The sequence below is a fragment of the Opisthorchis viverrini genome (assembly GCF_000715545.1).
Source record: "Opisthorchis viverrini unplaced genomic scaffold opera_v5_30, whole genome shotgun sequence".
Taxonomy (NCBI): Eukaryota; Metazoa; Platyhelminthes; class Trematoda; order Opisthorchiida; family Opisthorchiidae; genus Opisthorchis; species Opisthorchis viverrini.
This window is the reverse complement of record NW_008751686.1, coordinates 1,399,604-1,422,686: the sequence shown is the minus strand read 5'-3', so window position 1 is coordinate 1,422,686 and position 23,083 is coordinate 1,399,604. Positions and strand designations below refer to the sequence as shown.

At 41.6% G+C, this 23,083-nt stretch overlaps 2 protein-coding genes across 2 annotated transcripts in view; one reads left to right on the top strand and one right to left on the bottom strand.

Annotated features, from left to right (window-relative positions):
* T265_02458 (hypothetical protein) overlaps positions 1-23,083 on the bottom strand; it is a gene marked incomplete at both ends in the record, with an annotated part of 85,309 nt that overhangs the window by 48,814 nt on the left and 13,412 nt on the right. The window lies entirely within an intron of this gene.
* Positions 4,042-23,083, top strand: part of T265_02459 (hypothetical protein) — a gene marked incomplete at both ends in the record, with an annotated part of 117,398 nt that continues 98,356 nt past the window's right edge. The window contains one exon of the mRNA XM_009166708.1: positions 4,042-5,525. The remainder of the gene's footprint in view (positions 5,526-23,083) is intronic.

Sequence of the window (23,083 nt, the reverse complement as noted above, 5' to 3'; positions counted from 1 at the left end):
ATACATACATACATACATACATACATATATAAATACATATACATATAAAGCTAAAGCTTAACATATATATATATATATATGTATATATATATATATGTATGGATATGTATACATATATATGTATATATATATTCATATATACATATATAAATATACATATAAATTACGTTCTGTAGCATCCTAAGACTACTCTTCATTCCCCTGAGCTTATCAAATCCATCACCGATGAGTTTCTAAGCCCTAAGCTCAACATCTGTCCCCGTCCAGTGGTCTAGCTCAATTACCAGAGAAGGCCCTCATATTCTTCACTTGACTGAAGTAACCTCTTTGTGCAAACTTTTTCTACCGAGTGTACTGCATAGTAGTGGCTCTCTCTGGCAATCCTTCACAAAATCTCCTGCAGTTTTGTTTCCAATCTTTTATGCTTTACAAGTAGCAAATACTGACATTCGTGCAACACCGCAGAGGATTTCTAATAACATGTTAGATGTTTCGCGAATTCATTGCTAAAAGCCGCTTAACCCCAACACGGTTTGGCGCGGTGGCTCAGACCAGATACTCGTTCAGCCTTTTTCCATTCCATAATCAAAGCATCGACCAGCGGTCGTAAATTGGCACTCTGCTGATTCACGGTAGAGAAGAGAGTTGAGCACTGATATCTCTCATTCACGTCGATAGACCCACAGCTACATTGCACTTGAATAGTCATGATGACCCGAACAACATCCAGGTCGGTGTGCACAGTCGACAAGTGAAAAAACAATAACCAAGAGAGAAAAAAGGACGTCTCGTTCTACGCGAGATGACGTGGAGATGAACGTGAGTCAGAGGTGTACAGTCTTGAGCATCCATGATTGACAATCTGCAATTTGAATGCAGATGTTTAGAGCAGATGTCTAATTCCAAAGGCGGAAGAGAGAAGAAATTATCATGAGAATGCAATCGGACAAGGCGACTGTTCAGAAGGAGTACCATAGAAGAGAGAAGAAGTTAAGAGTATGAATGTGACGGGTTCATAAATTGTTCGCATCACGAAGAGCAGTGCAACCATCAAGGGAAGTAATTCCAACAGTATTGCGGTCCACTTTCCCTATAAATAATACTACTACACCCTACTTGCCAAACTCTTAATATTGGAGGGGAAAGACGATCATGGCTGCTACCTTCTTGACTGTCAAACAAGTCAATATTGTTGTCTGTAAATATGGTGTTTCTGTCTGTATGAAGGCGTCTTTCTAGTGCAGTGAGAGGTGTCGACAAAAGTTACTCACGTTTACATACGGTATTTAGGTGTCATTCAGCGATAAAACTGTCCTAACTGAGAGTTACAATACCAGAGTATTTCCGTTTAATCCCGTTTAATCCCGGTCCTCGGGATCTCAGACGATACGTCTAGGAGCATTTGTACTCTCATTTCCTGATGTGGACTAGTAAGTACTGTGGTTCGGGAGATATATAGGTCCATGAAGAATCCAGTCCTTAGCGGAGAAGCTTTACACTGGTGGCTCTGTCGACTTGACAATGGCACAATCAAACCAAAAAAGGTGATTGGATCCCAGAAATTTCAGCCTCACGAACGCATTAATTATCTTCGAAACCTAAATGACAGAGGTGACCCTTTGATTAAGGGTTCCATCTTCCTAACATTTAGAGAAAGCTTATGGCCACTAGTTCGAAATCTGGTGAATTTCAATTAACTGTGAAACTGCTTATGAACTACTAGGTGACCAATTCATATAGCCACCTGATCACTGCAGATAAAACAGATATACTGATCCGATCTGGTCAAGATATGGATTCTAATATCATTCTCACATCCGATTGGTTTTGATAAGAGACTCACCTGGAACCCGGCAAAATCCCTCTTTCATGTTATCAAAACCAAATTAGTAAGCAGGTGAGTGTATAAATTGACTTCGTGCAATTAGAACACAAGATTAATGGAAACTTGGCGACGGCGCCTACCTGATGAGTCCTAAAAAGGGTAAAACCGGTCGTGGGCTGTCGAGGAGTTGTCCACAATCTTATAAGTAGTGTACTACGTCTAGTCAAGATCTGGCTCAAAGCGAATTCCAGGCTTTAGTATTTTTACAGATGTTAAGATTGGTTTGAATATTAGGATAGGTCCAGTCGGAAAACTGTTCATTCCTATCTCTGCTGCATTCAAAATGCTATCTGTGGATACGGGGGCATCAAATTTACCAAATTGGACCCTTGTAAGCATCTACTGACTCGCACGGAATGCAGTGAGCGATGCCCTTAATTGCACAGAAGTGTAATAAAGTTTTCGAGTAGAATGCTTCCCAGTTCGTTTTGCTAACGACGTAGAGTCCAACCCTCTCCTCAACTATCTGAGAATGACGTCCCGGACAATGTTATAGTATAAATTTTTTTCACTTGCGCCATTCCAGCTGGTGGTACCATGCACTGAAGTTCGATAATCCTGCTGAGGATATGGGTCTTATTCCTGGATCTAGACGAATAGGCCGGTTTTCACTGTTATTCGAGTTGACACGTATGTGAAGCGTCAGTTACAAATGGAACTCAGGAAAAGTAGATTATGCGGTGAAATCGAGAACCAATCGGCAACAAAACTAACGTCGCACGTATACTACACTTCGCACGTGCATATTTGCTGACTATCCCCAAGGCAGTCACCTCACTCGGTGACGAAGATCTCAGGCTGCAAAAAATACCTCGCAGTCGTTGTGATCACTTATCTAACCAGCTGTTCACTAATTCGTAAAATCAACCGACTAATGGGGAATGGTTGGAAAATTTCTTTCTGATTAGTTTCAGTAACTGTTATTCTCAGAGTGCTTGCAAAGTACAAGCTTATTGATCTTGGTATTCCACCTTGTGTTTAACATAGTGTTGTCGTCGAATACCGAGACTCTAAGCAATGCGAGAACTTTCTTATCCACCGAGACACAAACTTCCCCAAATGAAAAAACCCTCAAACAGACACGCCACTCAGAATGGACAAATTGAAAGTGTTAATTAAATTGTAATTTGTTCCAATTGTCTGGCCCCATTTAATGGTAAAGACAGTGGTAAAGACAGAACCACTTCTTCAATTTAGTTTTTCCAGAACCCACCAAGATCTACATTAAACTTTTTGTTTTTTTTGCTTTATGATCTAGTAAAATATCATCTGTTTGTCTTTCCTATTCGTATCCAGCCATGCACTAGTATTTTGAGCAGTAGGGCTGAGAGCATGTACCTCCCAAGACGGTGTGATTCGAGGAGAAAAATTGTCTAGTATCATGGAAAAATTGTACGTTTTGAAGTTGTCACTTCACATTTCCTACTATTGAAACTAATAGCTTATCCAAGGAGTTAAGAGAAATAAAGTAGCGTTCCGAACCAAAGACAATATTTCAGACGGATATCACATTAATGCTGGTATATGATACGTTAAACATGACTGCCTTAGTTCTGCGGACGAAATAGAGAAAGTTACTTAGGCCACAAACCAAAGTAAATAAAAAAAACAATATCAACTTCACACACAACGGCTCTTTCTTTCTGGAAATGAATAAATCACTATGGGTGATATTGATTCAGCCAACGTTTGAAAAACGTAGACAAAACTTGATCACCGACAAACTCTCAGTACTTTGCTAGAAATGCATTTTGGGATGTCGTTCTAGATAGTCTTGACCAGAGGGTTTTTCGTTCCCGAGCTCATCAAGATATCAACCCTGCTGACTGTCATTTTCCATAGAAAACTATGCGTACCACCATTAGTTGAGTAAAATGTTCCGTGATTTATTGGTATCTGTTTACCAGAGAAAAGGTTGCTTGTTCCTTTTGACTAGCAGCACATGCCAATCACCGATTGACTGTCTGCGTCGCTATCAGAGGCTATCCTGCAACATGTTACATTTTTCAGTCCGGATTGGTTGCTTCGTCTATGGGTTCAGGTAAACACAGCCAATCACCAATCGCGATGTGTTGGCGACATTCCTGTCAGTCCCACGCTCATCGGCAGTTACCATTGTCGCGTAGCGCACTACGGCGCTTAAGCGCTGAACCTAGCTTTGATCTCGTTATAGTGGATGAATGCCATCGTGTCGTGATGCTGTAGTGGGTTTGGTACTCAAAATGGTGCATTCATAATTGTCTTGCGATCAGCAAACATACGCGGCACACAAAACGCAGAGACGAATGAGTTTGTGTGTGCTGTCGAACCCGCAGAAGAGGTCGTCAAATCTTATGGCCAGCGTGCCAGCAATCACGCGAGCAGCGAAAGATGTCACCCGATTTATGAACCAATCAGGTAACAGTTTGCTTTCACCAATGGGAATAATGCCTCTTGGAGGCATTGCTTGTGGTCTCATTGCCCAATGACCATTGGTCCTCTGGAAATTGCCGTCGAATTTGTCGGAAAACTTGAACATCTACCCCCACCTAAGCAACCACAAATTCATACTTGGAGTATTCTGTGAAAGTGACCAAAAGAAAGTGGGGTTCTACAGCGTGGTTTGGCTCAAACTCAGTTCCCGATATTTTCGTTTCGATTGCTGATTTCGAGTGGAACTACGTTGTCCAACAATTTCTGACATACCACAAACTTCAACAGTGAAATAGTCGGCCTCAAGTTAACCTTGCCTTGGCAAGGACAATTCAAGTTCTGGCAGTTTTATGCCCAATCACAAACACCATCGTAAAAGTGAAGCCAGTTCTACAGTATTCAGAGCATCGAATTCCGTGAGTCTAGACGACTCGAGTGTGTTTTCGGAACTAGGATTGGAAATTCCAAATTACGAAAAATTTGGAGGGTCATCGAGCACAACAGCACGTTGCCGAACTCATCGTCAATCAACTCGCTTCAGCCGGAAATACTACCATCCGAACCCATATATCCTGCGTTCAACTAAGTTTAGCAATCTTCCGAAGGCTGCAATGATATCAGAACCCCCTATGGAAGGAAGCGGTACGTTGTTCGATTCGGCTTGCACCCCTCATGAGCCGGTGAAGCACAATTCTATTCTTCTGGAAGAAACTTCCATCGGACATCCTATGGACGATCAACAAACTTATAGTAGCTTAAATCCTCATGTGTCTTTTGGATTCGTAGAACCACAGGCAGGTTCAGACCATCGTCATCAACATTCTCAAACTGTGATAATTGATGGGAAAACATACGAGGTGACCGAGTTGATTGCAGTTATCAACCGATTAAAGCAAGATGTTCGTGTATGCACTGAAAGGATTAGTTGGCTTGAAGCTGAACTTCATCAATCAAAGCTGACTGTCAGTGCTAGAGAGCGTGATATCCACAAGCTTCGTTCTGTGCTTGATCAGAAGGTCCCTACTCAACCTATTCGTGGAATTCAGATCTCTAAAGCCATACCAGAAGATGCTATACAAGCTTCTACTCAGGCTGTAGGACTGGACGAAATCAGTGCACAACTTCAACATGTTGCCGAACCGATGCGTGTGAAAAAGCAGGGTGTTTCAGGAGAAAGTCAGACGCAACAACGAACTTCAGGTCTTGTTCATCATCCCAAGGATGCTCGGTAGGTCATTATTGTCGCGGCTTTGTGACGAAATTTTTCGTTGTGTCTCGTTTGCTGGTATTTGTCAGACTGCTTTTGTCTATCAGAGTGAGTCCCCCTCGGTTGACATAAGACTACCACATAATGTAGCCAACAGGATTCCCATCGCTATTCTCCTTGAACACTATCCGCAGGTTGTGTGCTAGATGTGCTGTACGATTCTGACATGGCTGGTCCCGTATACTCTACAGTTCAGATTTCTGCGTTCGCTGCTCAAGTGCACATATGTGTTTACTAAGATAACTCAGTAAATGCTCCATTAATTCCGGACGACGGTCGATACTGTGCATTTCTGTCAGCCTGGTTATTCAGGCATTCTTACCACACATGGTGATCTCAGCGATACTGATGTCGTCCTTTATGTCTGGGTTTCAACCAAACACAACCTCCATTTACAGAATTTTCTATTTTCTTTTAAGTTTGCGTAAGGAACAGGAGTAATAGTTCATGAAAAAATTTCGATTATTTCAAGAAGTTTGGTACAGTTATTTCTGTAATGTAATTTCTTCTGGGTAACCAATTCGATATGACTTTGGCCTTCTTTCGGTCACGTGACACTTGGTTTGTTGATTGTGGTTCGTTGTCTGTCTAGGGCTACGTTAAATGTGTCAGCAACTGATTCGCCAAAGCACTGTCTACGTATCCCCATTTGGTCTATAAGCTTCTCATATCAGTATACTACTTAGTTTGAGGTCCACAATCTTCACAGACTTCTGCTGATACTTGATCATTACCAATGATGGATCAGATAGTGACTTCTGGTTGGTGGTTAGCGGGCCACGTTAGTTGCCAGTTTCCTCCAACCAACTGATAGGGCTCTCACGTAGCCTTCTTTCAATAGTGCCGCAATGAATCTTCTTCTTAATAGATGCTAAGGGCTTGTTTGAAATAATACTATCTATCAAGGATTCTACCGTTTGTGGAATGCAACATTATTCTATAAATTAGGATGATGTTAACAGGACACCTAGATGAAACTACGGTTTATGATGTCCCTCACTTGAATGTGTTGCAAAATGGTCGCATCAAGTTTTGGTTTAAAATGGTGTCCGGCCTTCATACGTATCCATGTAACTGAAGAACCCAGGCTCATTTTTTCCAGTCGTGCACATATCCCTAAGCTCTCATTGCCATATGCTCAGAGTGGCTATTTGCCCTTCGTCGTCAATAGTATTGGGACAATACTAGTACAGTACTGATGGTGCTTGTTATACCAAACTAAGTTGCACGGAAAATCTGAAACGGATACAATGGACTTCATCTTAGAGTTTGTTGTCCCGACGTATGGCGTTTACCACTATTACATACTGAGTAATGTTCGACACCAAATAGGCTCCGTCCACGTCAGTCACCGTTTGATAAACTCGCCGTTTGTTCTTCACTGGTAGCTAATTTACCAGGTGAACCGGCAAAGCCTGAACATCTTGTTATTGTGCCGGAGCGCCTGTAATAGTACAATGTCGGCTCCGATTGATGTTGGATGCAGAAGGATGTACGTAAGACATTTTATCAACCCAATATAACCAGGTTAAGTGGTCAGCAGCACCAGCCTGTGTGAAAATCCCGCGCTACCCACTGCCTGATCCACAAAGAAATACTGGCTGAAAGTGGACTGTACGTAGAAATGTATTTGTCTTCGCATGGGGCAAAGCCACAAAGTCATGGTATATTGTACTAATTCCACCCTGTCTCACTAAAGTCCCAGTTGTGTGGCTTATCATCATCTAACAAAAAATTTGCACCAGGAAACCGAATACTCTCTGTCTTATGAAGCAGTCTGATACACTTTTTCTCCTGAGCAGCATCGATTCGTTGAAATTCCTGAAGTCAATTGTTCGATTTTCTGCTTCAACGTACAAGTATAATTGCATAAAAAAATAAGCTAACCGAATGATCCTAAACGATTATTTCATCAACTCCGTCTGAAGCCTCTTGTCACTAAAAGCTGAAAAGTTTTCTTTTTAGGATACACCACTCTGAGGCCTCTTGTCACTAAAAGCTGAAAAGTTTTCTTGCTTGCACAATTTGTTGTACACGAATAATTCATTTGCATCTGTGACGTGGTTGGATTAGTTCTACGCTCATCAGTACATCACTGTCTTGTCAGAACCTGCACAGCACATGTTACATCACACTTGAAAATCTCCTTACAAAGAAAGAAGTAATCAGTCTCAGTGCATCACTACACAGACAAGGACAGTGTTCAGAATCAACCGCATCTTACATTCCAATAAGTCCTCCTTGAAGATCGACTCATGTGGTAAAACCTGAACTAATGACTCCGTGATGCTTAGATTTCTTATCTAATTCAAAAGCAAGAAAGGTAAGAGTGATTTATTGTAATCACTTCTGAGTAACTTCAGACAAGTGCACCTTCAGGAAGGCGAAGGTGATGCTGTTTTACAACAAGGTGAACTTTTGATTGAGTTGGAACATTGTGCTCCAGGTCATTTGGTGGAATTTCGGTCAAGATTCATTCCACTAGTAAACAACGGCTCAACATCCCCTCTGATACCACTAAGAAAGTTACAGAAGATGGGCAAAATCATTAACCAGTCCTAACGGAGTTATATGGATGAACGTCCAGGTAACACTAGCCCCGCAAAAAATCTGTTCTAATATGACACGTGTTGAGGTGAATGTTGTGTCAAATTTTCTGGCAATCCATGGCACATCAACCTGAGGCTATCAATTTTTGTCGATTCGACTACAAAACTCATCTCCGCAAAGTGTTCTGAGGGACCTGGATCGATAAAAAACTTGGGTGTCATGCTTAGTTTAGAGGTTAAATAATCTGTCGTGCAACAAAGTAGGTCACCATGTATGCCTTCGGCAACAACGCAGGTCGATAAAGTGTGCGTCTGCGTGTGCATAACTGTTCTAATCCTAAAACGCTCCACCCACGACGGAAGCCTAATCGGACTTTAGCAGCCATCTGGTTTTTTAACCCCTCAACTTACATCCAGGATAGTCATCCTTGACCTCAGCATGTTTCACTGCAGATAAACTATTATCACTACCCCAGTGTTGCTTCCGATGGTATCCGGTAGAATTCCAAAAACACCGATATTCCACGATAAGGAATCCCATTTTGAAACCTTCCCCGTCATAGTGGGCGCCATAGTTTCAGCAACTCGTATGAGGCCAAATGATTTGAAGCAGGGGTGACGCCTCCGTAAGGCTAACTCACGTCGTTCCGACCGATAGAGTTGTGAAATTCCTCAGGGCGGAAACCTGGAAAATGAGTTTTCAGTAGATGATATGAGTGATACACTGAGAAACGTCTGACGTAGATTTAATCAGTCCTGACTTTTTTCTTCTACATGTTATTGATACATTTCACGAAGTTGTTTTCACGTTGGTTGTAGAATATCCCAATTATTAATGAATATAGATATGTTTAAGATGTTCTCTCAGCATAGTAGTACACTGGTTAGGCAATCATCGAACCATGCACTCTTAGCTGCGGACGTTCTGGCAGTCAGTCTTAACATGGCGTTGTAGTGAACCGTATCAAGTTTCAGTCTTTTCTGGTGGGGTAGTTTGAATGTGCACGGCATACACCATCAAAAGTGTATCCAAAAGCGGTTGCACTTGAACATGGATTTTGCATGCCTTTACGTCAGGTTGCTGTTCATTTGATTTGTCCCGTCCTTATTGATCATTCGAACGGAGATCCAAAGACGATCTATCATGAATATAAGACATCTGGGTTCTCCTTGATGTGTTTATTTAAAGTCCTGTCATAATTAAATTTCCGTTTTGATGCTTTAAGACTCTTGTCCTAGTATTTTTCTCTACATATCAACTGTCGCATATTTGCATGGCCCGGCATAAAATAGATGTAGTACACGCTAACAACGTGACCCACCTACTTGCTCACTAAACACTGGGTCGAAATGCTTACCCTAGTGCAAGCAGAGGACAGTCCAAATGCGATTGATGTTGGTGGGGTTCAATCCTATAACCCATACTTGGACTTTAATCAGATAACGCCTCACGAACCAGAAAAAAATCATTTTGGATAACAAATATCATGTGGTACAAACGGGTTGAAGCATGCAACGTTCCAAAACTATCGTGAATAACTTCGTATCTCGTGCCGGAACACGTGAGCTCTACACACACACATACACACAAACGTACAAACTTGGTCATGAGTTACTGAGACCAAGCATGCTCTGGCTTATTTTATTTGTCGGAAAATGTACGACGGCAGACTTTCGTTGCATCTAATCATACCGATTAGTCAATCCGTAGGAATGGTTTTTGGAAAGTCCACACCAGACGCTCGCACCAGATCTATTTGTTGATTCCCATATGCGGAAATCCACTTTTGCATCAACGAGTGGACCAACATTGCTTTATCATAAGGACTACCAAGAACCTGACGACCTGTAAAGAAATCACAAAAAGCCTGCATGTTTGAACGGCCAAACAAGACGGGCTAAGTAGAGCAAACTAGCGGTTTCTTATCTATTCTGACATAAGCGAACAATGGAAGTCAATTGCAAGCAATGAACCATGTAATCGTACTTTTACTGCAATGGAAGTTAGACATACTCCTCCTCAAAGCTGCTTGGTAGTTCCAGTGTTTGTCGTGTTATAGTGAACTATTACAGACTGTTTATGCAACACTTATTGATTTTGGTGAAAAAGATTCTCTGAATCACCATGGGGTTAGGATTTGTGCAAGCCATCTTTACAGTAGTCTTATATGTGAGATGAGCTGAGTAACGTACATCAAACTTCATCAAACTCCACTTAGGAAGCTACTCCTGGAGAAACAAAAAAACATGCGGCCTCAGCAGAATACACTCGTTTGCACACCAGTTTTGTCTTGACGAGAATCCAGCTGCGTTTCTCGTTTATGATGTTCTTAAGCATCACATTCAGTTGTTCAAGAACGTCATAAACGGGAGATCTAGTTGGGTTCCAGGTGAGTCTCCACTCAAAACCAAAATCTTATGCAAATGAGTCTATTTCGCCAACTTCGTTTGATTTGGGTTCAGTAGACCATAAGTTTGATGGGCGCCGCCCCTGCCTGATGAGCCCCAAGAAGGGAGAAATCGGTCGTGAGCTGTCGGAAAATTTTCAGCAACTCTATGAGTAGTGCACCACATTTATTCAAAGAATGCTGCTTTATTCGATGGTCACATGGATTACCGCGTCGATGATTTTGAGTTAGATTTGAGGTAGAACTAAATAGAGAACCATAAATAACCTTAATAAGTGCCGTTTATCTTGTTATTTAGGAAATGTTTGCTGAGCGTTACAGACCAAACCTCCGGCATACCCGTACAACCTTACCTATATTGAAACAGAGCGACTTTCTTGGTGTGAGATACAAAATGAAATTCGTAAAATATTACGACGTGGTACTCTGTTTTTTTTTGCTAAGCTGTACATAGCGGCACTATAGGGTTTACCAAAGTTAATTCATCTTTGGAAAGAGGTCGGAAGGCCTATTTCCTCCTAGTTGATTCACCTTCGTTAGGATCATCCCGCTGTTTGAGTATTTGATGGTTATCAGGCAACCAGCTCGACAATTAACCGGGTGTTACGGTTACCAGGTCGCACGTGCTGCTCAGCAAGTTGTTAGTTGAGGAAAAGCGTAACTCAATACGGATAAAATCCCTTCAGCTGAGCTTTTAGGGTCCAAACACACGTATATCGCAATTCGAGAAAACTTGTGTAGGTTCACTGTATTCTTTCATAGCGTGTATGCCTACTTCTCTGATTCTCACTCTCTGGGGAAGTTCGTCCTGTGAGATAAATTTATTTGCTCAGCGACCAGGCCATATTGTGATTATAGACTCACTGCCTAGGTAACGCATTATAAAAAGCAATCGTTGGTCCTGTTGTTGGCGGACAAAAGCATACATGTATTCGGAAGAACGTGGGGGTCCTCTACTTTTGATGTTAGAGCAGTTATAGTCAGTGACAGTTAGATATGTACTACCGATCAATTTAATATCTTCTGTTCAAAATGTTTCTCTAATGATTTGAGGACAAACCAACCGGTCATAGAAATCAGCCAGGCCGATAGACTCCACCGAAGAAATAAAATGTTTTAATGGCGAATCTATTAATCCGTGAGTTACCTCCATTCAATCATTATCGACAAAAATTTGGCAAAATCTCTGGCTATCACCATCACTTGTGTTTGGCCGAGTAAAGTACCTATTCTGGGGTTCGGAACGTGAACGCTGGTAATATATCAATTAACTACTTGTAAATCTCTGCAACCATTGTCGCTGCTGATGCAATCGGTATGCCGGGAGACTAGCTGTGTCTAAACCACGGACCAGCGCCATTCCGGTACACAACGGACGTGTGAAATAATAGGTCATTGTTTAGCATAGCACCTGCGCCCTAACAGATGAGATTAAAACATGTTTAGTTTTCCTCGATTGTGTGTGCCGTACTGATTTCGTAGTATAGGTTGGCAGGTAGATAGTATACTGTAAATTTGAAAAACGAGAGTATGTGCACACTCAGAAAGAAAGTATTTATCAACAAAAACCTACTTTGATCAATACAACTAAAAGAAATTAACCATCATCACCCCATCGTTTCTTCTGTCGAAATTCCAAACTCTCAGGAGTTCAGAAAAAGGATCTGTGAAATTTTGCTCAATGATACATCCTGAATGTTTAAATTAAAATTTGCCTTCAAAATTACCATATTATCAGACTCGAGTAACGCCAAGCTTCCTGCATCGTCTAAAAAGGTAGAGCTGAAAAAGTTCAAAACACAGTTGACCAATGTATACTTTCGAGATTGTTCTGAGCTTGCAAAAAGCTCGAACTATCAGAATATCCTTATTCAGTTTTTTGAATACCGTGTAATTTAAAAAAACTATTAAGTAGAGGGCCGGTGAGAGCAGCTTGTTAACAAAATTTGAAACCTGAGCTAGGTTTCCAAAATTATTGCCAAGTGTAAGCTTACTTACTGAAACAAGTTTGAATTTAAGACGGTGGGTATTTCGAATTTATTCTCCTGACTACTTTGGTCCGTAAAACCAGTTGGAGAATCTCACCCCAATATAGCCTAGGTTACTTAAATTCGGAGTTACTTAACCTGCTTAACCTGCTCAAAGAATTTCGGAGCGATTTTTGTTCCAAACCTATAGAACCCAGAGAACATTTCTTTTTTGTCCGGGCATTCAAAAATGCCCCTCAGAATCCCTAGAATGCCTTCGGCAGGGCAACTGAAAGAGACGACTATAGACGGCCTTGTTGTAGAGTCAACTTTGATTCTACCATCTGATACAGCCCTGTTACTGTCTACTAAAAAGGAAGGGCACTTTCTATCCCTGTGTTTCTTTAATTGTGGCTCCATGTTTCTTCTACTCCTCTCCTAAGTTGAAACTAAATCTTCCTGTTCCCACTGAAGTTCATCTTCATCTAGGTGTGATTTGTTTCTACTTGGTTTTGCTGCAAGTTTTATTGGAATTTTTGATGCAAAGAAGCCTGACTTTTTCAACGTGACAGCTTGAAATAAAAACCTTTAGTATCCCCGCCCCGACACAGAATCCTAAGTTTTCCAGGGTGAACTGCTTTGTTATTTAAACTGTATAACGTGACACTGGCATCAATCGTTCAGTGTGCTAAATTTAACCGCAGTGAAACATTTCTGTAGACCAGAATCATTTAACCATGCTTATTAGACTTTGTAAGGATAGAAATATCCTGATTATACACCTTCAGGAACTCAGCTGATGCATTTGCACGAAACCAAGTACATAACCCACCAATGGCTCACACAGCCGCTTTTTTGAAACTGGGGTATCAAGAAAGTGAATAACCCTCGTACGGACGGTGTCCAATCGCGCCAGGTGAATGACTTTGTAACGATTAGGCACACTTGACAACTCATTTTGCATAATTCTAATGAGTCCACCAGGAAGTTCAAACAGAATGAACGTCAATGGATGAATCACACACAGACCGGTAATGTATGATTGACTTTGATGCTAAGAAGGCGACCAACGCTGAATTCTATTTTTATGTATCACATTAAATTTTGATTCAAGCAAATGATGTGATGATGAGTCGAAACGACGTCACGCTGGAAGGCAGATGGATCTGCTTAGCCTTTTTGGCGACCGCTTGCATTTTAAGAGATCTCGGTTAGGGCCGCGGCTCGAGATATCTTTGTGTAAGCTGCCTTGAGAACTCGTTTTATATCATACTTTTAAAAGTTGACTAAAGTCGGTCATCGAAATTTCCGCTGATGTAGACTTTACGGACTCCGTAAGCCACAGTTAATTCCGTTATCTCGTATAGTTCATACAAGCTTAGTTCACTCTTCTGAATGCGCAGGTTTCCTTATATTCCCTGCTTTAGTGATTTGTCTGTTCCCCTTGTCAATGTAACGACAAGAAAGTGAAAACTGCTTTTGAGTTTTTTCCTCGCAGTGTCACATCTTGCTAAGAAATGTTTGAATTATTTTGTGTGAAATGTTAGTGGAAAGACGCTTGTTAAACGACTGGCTTTAAGCTAGCGCAAGCGAATAAACAACTAAACAAATTATTACGAATAACAAACAAGATGCATTTCCTACCTTAATACGACCGTTGGCCACGTTAAAATGGGTGGGCGTTCTTGTATTACCTGTTACTACCTGTATTAAGAAATGTGCCATGCTGTTAACTGAATCATAGCAGTAATATCAATGCCAAAAGCAGCAAAACATTATCCGTTCTACGGGAATCTGGATGGGCTTTTTTTTCTTTTTTCCGTAATTATTAACTATACTTTTCACAAAAATGGTGGGCGAGCTTGCTTGCTTTCCAGAGTCCATTTGCTAATGGATAAGGAAAAGATGAAATCTGAGTGAATCTTATACTCCTTTTTCTATTTATTCCATATCATTTGCGTTAAAGGGCGACTGAACTTCAGATGGCGCCTGCGCCCGAATCTTTCGCATTTTTGTTTTAACTGAAGGAATGACGCGAACTGCATGTTTAAAAGATATTTACCTAAATGCCGCGAAGCGTTCCAAACTTACGATGGCTTATAAACACGATCTTTTCTCGCAATATGCTTAGCGAAAGTGTCTTTATGCATTGCTGTACCGTTCGGTTAACTATGCCTCAAACAGATTGTCTCTTATGAAGGAATGGAAACCAACAATACTCGCGGTTTTTTAGTATTTGCAATTGTCTAAACAAATCTTCAAGTTCAGCTCTACCCTTGGCTGCTAAACAGGAGATCAAGTCATCCTGGCTCAAGGTCTTCGATCTCAGACGATTCCCTTCTGCCTGCGAACATGGCCACGTGACCGACTTAGTTCAGATTAATCACATTTTTGTCCATCAGATTCCACAACTTGTTTGCCTGTGGGTGCACGCGTTTGAAAACAAGCTCGTCCTCAATAAGAATCTAGTTTACTCTCTCATATTTATTATGGCTTAGAGGCTGACACAGGATGCAAACTTCGTTCACTTTCTACATCAACTTGCGATCGCCTGGCTTGACCGACGGAAATGTTGTAATCCATAGTGTAAAATTTCATCAACCAGGGTTCTGAGTACTTACTCATAAACTTTACTTTATTGCGAATGGCTTCGAATGAAAGACGGACTAGTTGCAGACTTATGCTAGTCTGGAACGTTTATACTTGAGGGCTGATTTTGGGAGAACTCTGAGAAGTAAGAACAATTAGACTCTAGCAGGCAAAAACTACCAAACCCAGAAAAAAAGCAGACCGAACTTGGAGATTTCTATGCTTTCCGCTTTTGTGTTTTTCCGTTCTTACACTGCAGAGGCTTTGTTAAGGCTCGCTGATGTCCGGTTTTCTGTTCTTCCTGCGTAGTTTTTCATATAAATTTCCAAATGGAAGTAGTCTGAAGGAAAAAGAGTACTTTAGATAATAACAGCTAATTGCGCTTTCACTCTCACCAATCGACGGCATTTTTAAAACGTTCTTCAGTTAGGCGACACCATAGGGACAATGGGAGGCTCAATCAGACGACAACATAGGTTTTTGAGTGGAAGTGTCCCCCAAAGTTATTATATACATCCAGATTTTCTCCCCAGTTTGTTCTACTGATAACGACAAAATCCCATGCGTCTTTACTGCTTCGTTACTTCTTGACATATGCAATCAGTTTGCACCATTCCAATAAATGTGTCAAGGGTCGTTGACGTTACACATAATTTTCCTCACCACTGCACTCGGTGGGACGAGTCGGGAATTTTTTGGGCTTCGCTTTAGCATTCAGAAGTCATGGAATTACAAGCCTAACAACACAATCCTCGGCTGTTGAAGATAACGTATAGATCGTGTGACGTATAACTTCGTGAGATCCGTCCCAGCCAGAATATGGCCAGCAGCCAGGCAGCTACAGGATGCTCCCCTAGTGACCTAATTCTGTTGAAATGGACAGCAGGTAATATGATGACCCCGGGAGTGTGCGTCCAGCACTCGATCGAATTACTTCTTAAGGTGAGTGTCCACAGCTGAATTCAGTACTCTATTCCAGTCTTTGTTTACTCGGATGGATTGAACCTCAAGGACTAGCACGCGCTGACGAATTATAATTTCAGACAAACGTCCACAACAAATGAGGTTACAGGTCTGTTCTCAGTATGGGTCTGCGGTGGCCTTTATCGATAGTCTGATCTTGTAAGTAAGGAGGGTTACGGAATCACGAAACGAATTTGAGGCGGACCCAAGATCTCCGCTTCACACTTTGCAAACCATAGAGTAATCGCAGACGTGATAACCACTGTCTGCAAACAGTAGGCAGTCAGTGCAAACTGACTAAGTAGTCATTTTTCAGGAAACAAGTGGACAGATTTTTTGTTTTCGATGTAACAGCTTCATCAGGCACAGTAACCAAGTTATTCATCTGACGCTAAGCATCGGCTTAAGCTTCGTTTCGGACGCCATAAATTAGACAGTTCCTCAAATATTATTCTTTGTGCCTTGACTTCTGTTATCGTACATTCTCGACACACAGTTGTGCAGAACACCCAAGATTTTCCTTCTTATATTCAGAGAGACACAGAGGGACTCCATTCAGAAGATGCAAACCATATAGGTATGTTATGGAAAACTTCCGGACATTCGTTGTGATCTCTTACACGACCAGAAATGGGGAGGATGGCACACAAACTATGTCTACAAAATCTGTCCTAGTACAGGGTTATTTTGAAGTCGAGGAAAGCCGCACATATTGACTGGTGGTTTGTGGGGCACTACTGAAGCATTTCACATAATGTGAAGTTGTAAATAGTGCATATTCTGCCCTGCTTGCGGATGTCAGATATGCGTCTCACATGCCATCTATGCGCCGAAGTATTACGGAAGTCAGTGGCCAAGTCATGACAGGCATTGGTCTGATACCTACATAGTTTAAACAGTCAACTTGTGTACCTTTTTCGAATAGAAGTATATTGAACGATTGACCTCAGTTATCTGAATCACGTTCCCCTTCCAAAATAAGTTATGAGAACTTGTTCAAGACAGGTGCAAAGAGATGCCACTATCTTTAAGTAGCGCTGGTGGAAGCTGATCTGGTCTGACAGGGTTTGGTCTGCTTCAGGGTAGAAGGGCATAAATATACCTCATTAAATTAGTTAGAAGCTTAAATCATGTCTCAAAGTGAGCAGCTCAACTGGATGAATTAGGAATAAAGCCCGACTGCCAAATAAACTGAATTGAAAATATGCATTCCAGCAATCTGAGCACAGGCCTTCACCATATATTATAGTTCAAATATTTTCGTTAACCAGCTCCGCAGCAGCGGGCCGGTGGTATGAAACTCTCAACTAGTGCGTCTCGGGTTGTACTCTATGGAATAATGACCACCAAATGGAGTGGCAAGCGAGGCAACAGAAAATGATCGAAAAGCATCTGAGGCGTCAGGAGTCGTATGTTTCTGCTGGAGATAGCGATCCGACTAATGACACCAAATGACATCTGTTTTTTTTTTTGAGTGGAGATACATGTGTTTGCATGCGTTTTTGGGCTGAGATATCGTCAGCGTTCTAAGACCTGGGCAAAGGGACGATTAGGGTGCACAAGCAGTCGATGGCTCAAAGGTCAAGCCACAATACAGCAGTCACTGGCGTAAGACTACCATATTGGTTCAACTTTAATGGAACAGGCCACCACACTTGTGTCTGTCAGTCCGTCTCAGTCTGGAGGTCCAGAAGGGTAACAGTTTTCACATCTCTATCGACTGGTTGACTTAGAATGAAGTTACTTTGCTAGGCTATTTATACACACCGATTTCGTCCTGCCAGTGAAGACAATTTATGCTGAGGCCCGTAGGCACTGTATAGATGTTTCATCCTAGTTGGATATCATCTGTAGTATTCAAATCGCGAAGTTAAGAGAATTTCGAACCTACAACCTTCCGGCCATGGTTGAGCACTTTATCGTTTAGCCATGAGCGGATGTTTCGCGGAACCAAGTGTTCACTCACTAATCGAAAGAGAATCACGCGACTCCGTAAGCGAATTTCTACGAATTTTAAGGTAAGGAATTTCAAAATTTCCTCCAAGAATCCGGCCGGTTAATGGGCTGGTAAACGTAGGTCATCCACCATCGGTTTAATGAGGATACCTGCATTTTAGTTACTTGGCGGACCATGAAGCCGTAGTTAGATTGCCCATTCGGTATAAAATATATGCCACTTGCTATGCTCCAGATGGTTTGTCACGGGTGTAAATTCCCTGCTCGCTTTGACTTTGCCTTTACTGATTACTGGCTTACCGGACCCAGTGTTATTTTCTCCCTAAGATCCAGGAACCAGATGTTGTTTGGCCATTCGCAGGTAATCGCTCCTTTCCATGTTCACAGTGGCTTTTGTGCACCTCTGTAATCACGACTCTATGCACTAATTAAAAACCATTTAACTATTGTTCCTTTCTGCTAGTTCACTATTCGAAGCAGTGCCCAGGTGTATCCGTAGCTTTTTTGCTTCCGTAGCATTTACTTACTCACTGAAAAAGCAAACTTTTCCCTGAAAGAAAACGGCTGTTCTCAATTCGCAAAATTTATTGCACCTTAACAGCCAACGATGGCGCACTGTTTTCCATTTTCCTGTTAGAGTACTGATATATTAGTATCGTTAGGGAAGTTGAATCAGTTACTTTCCGTAAATAGGTATTGATGCTAGACTGCATCCTGACTGCAATTGGTCAATTTGTAACCTTCACACTGCCTACTCACGTGCCCGTATCCACAGACAGTCGGGTGTGGCTTTGAACTTACCTAGGCTTTCAGAGAATTCGCGGAACGTATACGATTTGACCTTTATTAATTGTTACTATCCACTCACTTTGTCGGCTGATGTATTCACGCCTAGCGTGCTGTTCACTAAGCATCACCATACGGTGGCTGACAGACTGATCAGTACATTGACTTTTAGAGTAGCCTTCGTTGAGTGTTTATCTAACTGCCTAAGTGTTTATGTCCCCAACACTTTCTATCTTAAGATGCCAGTCCATCTAAGGAGTCATAATTCAATATCAGCGCCGTCCGTTGTCTGAAGATCTCTATTCGTTTGCAATTGCTGTCAAAATTTCCACTGACCAAAAGTTGACGGATAGTTGCACGTGTAATTATAAAACACATGTTTGGTTATTCGGCTGTCTCCTAAACTTACCCATTTGATAGCACACTGTTGCTTCAACGTAGAATTACGTTTTGTTGGCATTCTTGAGACATCCATCTGTTAACTCGTATCCAGTGACTCAGCTGATTAAACGTACATGCCAGTGGTGTAGGTAATTCAGAATGTGTCACCTTCACTACCATAATGCCCACCGCTTCTAACTGAATCGTGTTTAATTTATTTTTACGAAGTATTCTAAAATACAGTTTAGTGACTTTCTATTAACATCTGTGATCAAAGTTAATCGGCCAGATAGTTCGTATATTAAATCAGCTGGATCTGTTTCGTTAAAGGAATGGCCTGATGGTCCGAATCACTGCTCTTATTGAGTCTGTGTTTGGTGGAATTCATTGGATACCCCATTTGAAAACTCGTTTTAACTTGGGACTTAATTGAATTCAACCGATTCTTTCGTTTAAGATGGCTTGTCACGTATAGACAATGTATTGCAGTGTTCAGAATATCGCAACGGTGGAAAATGTGGCGATATTTATACAGCTTATTCAGTTAGAAGGTTTCCTAAACGACGGATCGAGTTGAGTTCTTCGGTCACACCAAAGTACCTTGTGAATGAGTGAATTTTGCCCACCGGGTGCAATTGACACCTAACAGGAAAACTGAGGACCAGTCCGATTGGTATACTTGGACTATACTTAAGTCCCCCAAAGGCTTGCTCGACGCACCATGCCATAAAGTCTACCTAAGAACGGTGGCGACAATGGTTTGGTGGATGCTGTAACTCATGTATACCTTATCAAACGATTCCCTATCTACTTTTCTTCTCTTTGCATATAAGTCTTTCAATGACCAGTTTCCCGATCGGTTGCAAGTGTGTCGAGAATGTTGGTTTGGTTTTTCTACCTCTAATCACTTGGATTCAGATCTCCTCCAAGATGGCCCTACTGAAACTCAGAAATGTTATTCCCACTCTTCGATAAGCGCTTCGCTTTTGACACTTAGGCATTATCTTACACATCGTGCGCACCCTGCCATTAAGCGGTAGTTCCCGAAAGGTTATTTAGTCAAACATATAGGCAGCACATTTTGGCAAAACATGAGCGTCAAGCCTTCCAAAGCCAGTGCAAAATCGAGATATTGCCCAGTTACATTCACCAGTCGAAACAATATATTAGCCTACCTGATGAGCCCCAAGAAGGGCAAAACCGGTAGTGGGCTACCGAAGAATTTTCAGCAACCTTCTGAGTAGTGTATTACGCATATAAAGATATTAACCCGTTTTGCCTGCTTGGTAGTAGATCCTAGAACTTTCATAATTCACCCTAAGTAGCAATTTCTCCGTTATGGGTCCGTTCTAAGCGTCTTTCGTCGTAAACATTCATATGCATTCCATAGCCACTGTCACAATTCCTCCTACTAAGTTTATGAAAACGCACCCTCTGAGTGTATCAATAGTTCCTTGGGTTCAAATGACTGGGCCTATGTGGGTCTTCAGCTAGTCAGGGCAGTTTAAATACCGGTCACCTAGTGCACTTAACTGCATGTCGCCATTTTCTGGAGTTGTACAGTAAGAGATTCACTAAGTAAAATGCACGTAAAACAGTTCCGACCAAATGCAACTCTGCATACATCTATCTCTTGTTAAACCAGGATTCAAAAAAAATGGAAGATGATGTACCGAGTACCTGACAGTTACCGAATAGCTGAAGACTGTTGAGATAACCTACAGAATCCCGCGGATGGAAAACACTTTTCACAGTTCAAACAGGTTTTTAATTTTAAAGACAGCACTTTCCTGCGGGTGATATTCAGTGATGGATTTGTTTCCAACACACTGTCAATGATGTGGTGTTTCCTAGTTAGACTTGAGGACGAACCAGCTCACGCACATTTGCATGATTAAGACAACTGCACTTGACTCAATATGACTCGACGTGAGCAAGGAAAGTTCTAGGACGTCAAGATATGCACATGAACAGCGGACGGCGTACTACTAGAATGAGTAGCTCAAGAATGACCACACTTATTCCTTGTTCGAATCTATCAGAATGCTGCTTCCAAAGCGAAGCGGAGGAAAAGAAGGAAGATGCGTCAGGATATAAGGAGACAAAACTTTTGGCCAAAGGCCACATTTGATAGCGTGACAGCTGTGAGCAGCCTGGAGGCGGTCTGAGAACAATAACGGCAAAAAAACGTGCTATCCCTGCTGTTTATTGAGTTTAATCCGGATGGTTTGGAAGATATAACGTGCTACCGACAGCACTTCCAGAGAGGAGGATGAATTTTAGTGCCTTTGTTCACGATGCTGTTCTGCAACGTTTCGTGGAGCATCTTTTGCAACATAAAATTTATTTGGTAATAATGCGCGGTCACTTGATCACAGATTTGTAAGCACTACCTACCTACTACTGGCATTTGTGCTAATGGTTTAAACATTGGAAGGGATAAGATGCCCTCTGCCTTATTTAATCATGTTCAATATGCCGCACACTTCATTGGCTGGATTGGTAGTCTCATAGCCCCGACTCAAGTTCTATCGAGGAAATGCGGAAAACCGCAGCAGAAGCTCCTTAGTTTGCCGACAGGCGAAAACCAATGAAAAACCATTGGAATTATTTAAGATTTCCTTGCAAACTTTACCCGAACCTTTCTAAAAGCGATGCGTTTCTTCACGCACCAATACGGTGGGGTTCATATTTTAGCATGGCTTTAAGTTTCGTGGTTTACTCGTCTTGCCCTCAATAAAGGTCTACCTTTGCTATAGCAATTATAGTGACATTCTTATGGCTTCACCTATTCTGTTCCGAGAGTTCGCATGCATTCAGCAACTATCTGAATTTGGGTATGATCATTTCAGGTTGGAAGAATTTTAGCTAAGGATATATGTGAGAACATAGGCTGGCCATGTAGACATTGAGCGCATACATCAAAGCAGGACATAATGTGACGTGAATGTAAAACATGCGGAATGTCGCCTACACGTTCATCGTCGTGGGGTACGATAAACCACCCGCTCAAGAGACATGTTGTAGAGAACCAAGCCACACAAAGTCATCATGAGTTCAGCGGAGATTTTTGAGCTGTGGTCTTAAAATAGAAGAAATCTTGAAGACCGGAGATTCACCTTTTTCTTTTATAGGTATGGAATTGAAAAGGTAACGCCCCACTTCAGTCAGTCGCCAGTAACATAGAATGATGTATAGCCAAAATGTAGTGAATAGAGGCTATCTTCAATTCGGAACCATGTTATTGCATAGTCAGATTTCTACTCTACTCAGAAAGTTCAGATGCTTTGGCCTCAAGGCTACTCAGGTATTCTTTCGACGGATTTTCGGTTGCGCAGGTACCTACCGCGCTTAACTAGTTCGGAACAGAGAACTAAACTCCTAAATTTCAAGAATCACGATGAACAAGCAAACCAGACGGATCATCGATTTTGTTTTAGTCGGATGATCAAACCTGATTGGTAAGTAGCTAGTTGTCTGGAAATTAGCGAACTCCATCACCTCACATTAGGTGGTTCGTCCCAGACGAAAGTCACTATGGCCCAACAGATAAACAAAAATAGAACATCACTTATCTACATTCACAGTGTTACAGACTACTCCGAAGCCGTGAATTTTATCGTTCCAAACAAAAATCCCAAATGCGACATGTCCGTCCGGACTATATGGATGCACTACTGAGTAGGAGCGCGTACCAAAAGAAAAAACAACAGAATTTACGGGAAGTCTTTATTCCATCAGCTGAATAGGCTAATTTATTTTAGCCGTGGGTGTTATAAAAAGATACGAACGGTTTGTTTTCATCGGCGGATGCTCACGAAACGCACCTTCAGAAACCTTTAGAAGGAAAGCAAATTCCAGTTAACTGTGAGAACTTATTGGCTCAAACAAGCCCTACAAGACTGAAGTACACCATAGAA